Source organism: Vigna angularis, chromosome 7, assembly GCF_016808095.1.
Source record: "Vigna angularis cultivar LongXiaoDou No.4 chromosome 7, ASM1680809v1, whole genome shotgun sequence".
NCBI classification, from domain to species: Eukaryota; Viridiplantae; Streptophyta; class Magnoliopsida; order Fabales; family Fabaceae; genus Vigna; species Vigna angularis.
Genome location: NC_068976.1, coordinates 23730709 through 23735407, shown reverse-complemented (window position 1 = coordinate 23735407; position 4699 = coordinate 23730709). Strand labels below are relative to the sequence as shown.

Below are 4699 nucleotides of genomic sequence, written 5' to 3'. Positions count from 1 at the left end.
TGTCATCTAGCTTTATTGACCAATCCTTTCTCGAGTTAGATACAAATTTCTCCAAAATCCTCTTGATTTCCCGATTTGAAACCTCGGCTTGACTGTTTGTCTGCGGATGATAAGGAGAAGCAACTTTGTGTCTTACCTCATAATGTTTCAAGAGCTTTTCTAATTGGGCATTGCAAAAATGAGACCCACCATCGCTAATTAACACTCTAGGAACACCAAATCTTGAGAAAATATGCTTCTTGAGAAATTTAATAACTGTTTTTGCATCATTTTTCTGACAAGGTGTTGCCTCAACCCATTTACTGACATAATCAACAGCAACCAGAATATATTCATTATTGAATGATGGTGGGAGAGGACCAACAAAATCGATTCCCCAACAGTCGAAAACCTCCACTTCCAAGATATTCTGCAGTGGCATCTCATGTCTTCTGGAGATGGTTCCTACTCTTTGACATTTGTCACAGCTTTTTGCATGAAAATAAGCATCTTTGAATATAGTGGGCCAAAAGAATCCAGATTGTAAAACCTTGGCAGCTGTTCTTTCTCCATTGAAATGTCCACCATATGGCGAATTATGGCAATGCCACAAAATATTTTCAGCTTCCTCTGCAGTAACACATCTTCTCAAGAGATTATCACTACATATTTTGAACAAATAAGGATCATCCCATACATATTGCTTAGCATCATGCAAAAATTTCTTCTTCTGATGCCATGTGATATCATCTGAAATAACTCCACCTGCTTTGAAATTTGCCATGTCAGCAAACCATGGTCTTTTCTGAATTAACATAAGAGTTTCATCTGCAAATTCATCACAAATTTCTTTCTCCTTACTTGTGATTTCTTCATTAACTAGACGAGAAAGATGATCAGCAATCACATTTTCACTTCCCTTCTTGTCTTTTATTTCTAAATCAAACTCTTGTAACAATAATACCCACCTGATCAACCGTGGTTTTGAATCTGGTTTGTTCAACAAATACTTGATCGCAGAATGATCAGTATATATAACCACCTTAGACCCAACAAGATAGGATCTAAATTTCTCCAGTGCATAAACAATTGCTAGAAATTCTTTCTCTGTGGTAGCATAATTCTGCTGAGCATTATTCAGCACTTTACTAGCATAGTAAATTGCATGAAAAACTTTTTCTCTTCGTTGGCCCAAAACTACACCAATAGCATAGTCACTAGCATCACACATTAGTTCAAAATTTTTCTCCCAATCTGGAGCTACAATAACAGGAGCAGAAATCAACTTATTCTTTAACAGATCGAAAGATTTCAAACAATTTTCATTCATAACAAAAGGAATATCTTTAACAAGAAGATTGCTTAATGGTTTAGCCACTTTTGAAAAATCCTTTATAAACCTTCTGTAGAATCCTGCATGACCAAGAAAACTTCTGATACCTTTCACATTCATTGGCGGAGGTAGCTTTTCAATAACCTCTACCTTAGCTTTATCCACTTCAATACCTTTGGCTGATATCTTATGCCCAAGAACAATTCCTTCTGTCACCATGAAGTGACATTTCTCCCAATTAAGAACAAGATTTGTTTGAACACACCTCTTCAAAACAGTCTCCAGATTTGACAAACATACTTCAAATGATCTACCAAAAACTGAAAAATCATCCATGAAGACTTCTATGCATTTTTCAACCAGATCAGAAAATATGGCTAACATGCAACGTTGAAACGTAGCAGGTGCATTACAGAGTCCAAAAGGCATCTTTCTATAAGCAAAAACTCCAAAAGGACAGGTAAAAGCAGTTTTCTCTTGATCCATAGGATCTACAGCAATCTGATTATAACCAGAGTATCCATCTAGAAAGCAATAAAAAGCCTGACCTGATAGCCTTTCTAGCATTTGATCCATGAATGGAAGTGGAAAATGATCCTTTCTGGTTGCCTTGTTGAGCTTTCTATAATCAATACACATTCTCCACCCAGTCACTGTCCTTGTTGGTATCAGTTCATTTTTCTCATTACAAACCACAGTCATACCACCTTTCTTTGGCACGACTTGAACTGGGCTCACCCAAGTGCTGTCAGATATAGGGTAGATGATACCTGCTTCTAAAAGCTTTAGAACTTCTTTTCTGACCTCTTCTTTCATCACTGGATTAAGTCGTCTCTGTGGTTGAGCTACTGGTTTGAAATCATTCTCCATAAATATTCTATGCATGCAATAAGAAGGACTTATTCCTTTCAGATCAGAAATTGACCAACCTACAGCTCCTTTGTTCACTTTTAAGACTTCAATTAATTTCTCTTCCTCCAGAGTGGATAAAGCATTGCTGATGATCACAGGTTTATTATCATCTTTTTCAAGAAAAACATACTTCAAATGTGAAGGTAACAATTTCAATTCCAGCTTTTTTTCTTTTATCTCTTCTTCAGTCTTTAATTCTCCAATCTCCACTTCATCAAGTGGAATCTCCTTCAAAGAATCTAGATTCTGTAGACATTCATCAATTAATTTCTCTTCCTCTGCATGTAAGGATTCGCAAGCATCAATAAGAGTTCTTTCAAGAGGTGATGATATATACATCGTCTTTTGTGTAATCATGCAGACTTCCTCAAGTTCATCAGTTTGAAAGCATGTATCTTCATCATTTGGGTGAGACATTGCTTCAAAAACATTGAAATTTACTTCTTCATTCTCAACTCTCACTTTAAGCTTTCCATCATCAACATCAATCAACACTCGAGCAGTCTTCATGAATGGCCTTCCCAGAATCAAAGGAATTTCTGTATCTTCTTCCATTTCCATGACAACAAAATCCACTGGAAATAAGAATTTGTCTACCTTTACCAACACATCTTCCACTACTCCATGCGGATATTTGATCGATCTGTCTGCCAATTGTAGAGTCATGTGTGTGGGCTTCAACTCTAATTCTCCAATCTTTTTAAACATAGACAGAGGCATAAGATTGATGCTGGCTCCAAGATCAATTAACGCTTTCCCAATAGCCAGTTTACCAATGGTGCATGGAATTGTAAAACTACCTGGATCTTTAAACTTTGGTGGGAGCAACTTTTGAATGATAGCACTGCACTGGCCTTGTACTTCTATAGTTTCTTCCTCAATATACTTTCTCTTCTTTGTGAGCAAATCTTTCATGAATTTCGAGTAAGCAGGTATTTGTTTCAATGCTTCTGAGAAGGGCATCTTGATTTCCAACTTCTTGAAAATATCAATGAAACTCTTGAACTGTCTTTCCTTCTCCTTTCTAGAGAAAACCCTTGGATATGGAAGAGGTTTCTCGTACATTAGTTCTTTCTTTTTCTCTCCCTCTCTCTCTTTTTCACTTTCTCTATCCTCTTTCTCTTCTTCTTCATCTCCCTGTTTACTCATCTCATCTTTTTCTTCACTCACTTTTTTCTCAATCCCTCTTTCTTCCAGCATTCTTCCAGATCTTGTGGTAATAACATTGCAGTCTTCCTTTGTATTTACTTCAGTGTTTGCCCCAAAGTCCTTCACTGGTTTTTCTTCCAACTTCTTAGCTAATTGACCCACCTGAATCTCCAAATTCCTAAGTGAGGCTTCTGTGCTTTTATGGTTGGAAATTGATACCTGCATAAACTGCTGAAGAGTTTCTTCCAGTTTTGAAGTTCTTTCTGTCAGAGTAGGTTGTTGCTGAAAGTTCTGTGGAAGTGGTCTGTTGGATGGACCTGCTTGTCCCATACTCGGATGAGGTCTCCATCCTTGATTAAAACCTTGGCCTTGATTATAATTCGTCTGACGACCTTGATTTCCCATATAATTTACTTCTTCATGAGACATGCCTTGCACTGCACATTGACCATTATTATGATTTCCTCCGCACAATTCACAACTTTGACCCGTCTGATGTTGAGCTTGAGAAACATTCTGTAGTTCTTTAGGTAGCTGAGATAACTTCTTCATTAATGTCTCAAGTTGCTGAGTCATAATCTTGTTCTGAGCTAGCAAAGCATCTTGAGATTGAAGCTGAAGAACACCTTTTTGTTGAAATTGAGCTCTTTCACTCTGAACTTCATTATCATTTGCAGCCATGTTTTCAATTAGATCATGTGCTTCTTCAGGCGTCTTCCATCTGATACTACCTCCAGCTGATGCATCTAACATTAACTTTGTTTGGGATTTCAGCCCTCCAAGAAACAAATTTAACATTGTAGGCTCATCAAATCCATGAGTAGGGGTTTTTCTCAATAGGCCTTTGAATCTATCCCATGCTTGACCTAGAGTTTCATCAGCATCCTGTTGAAAAGACGAGATCTCCTGCTTTCCCTTATTGATTTTGGACTGAGGGAAGAACTTATTCAGAAATTTTGCAACTACATCATCCCAGACTGTCAAACTATTCTCTGGAAAGGAATTCAACCACATTTTTGCATTACCAGCCAATGAGAATGGAAATAAGCTGAGTCGAATTGCTTCATCTGGAACCTGATGAATCCTCACTGTATTACAAATCTCCATGAAAGTAGCCAAGTGAGTGTATAGATTCTCGTGGGATAATCCATGAAATTGATTGTTCTGCACCAGATGAATAAGAGCTGGCTTCATCTCCATGTTAGCAGCATTCACCACTGGTCTTGCAATACTGTTGAAGTGCAGAGGTCCTGAGAAAGTATTATAATCTGCAAGAGTACGTCTTCCTTGCCCAGAACCTTCTCCATTGCGATTATCTTCCATTTC

General features: G+C 37.6%; 1 non-coding gene across 1 annotated transcript; it reads left to right on the top strand.

Annotated features, from left to right (window-relative positions):
- The first annotated feature begins 4184 nt into the window (after positions 1–4184).
- LOC128193409 (small nucleolar RNA R71) lies at positions 4185–4287 on the top strand. Its single transcript, XR_008244630.1, has one exon. It is a non-coding gene; the product is annotated as a small nucleolar RNA R71 (small nucleolar RNA).
- The last annotated feature ends 412 nt before the right edge of the window (positions 4288–4699 follow it).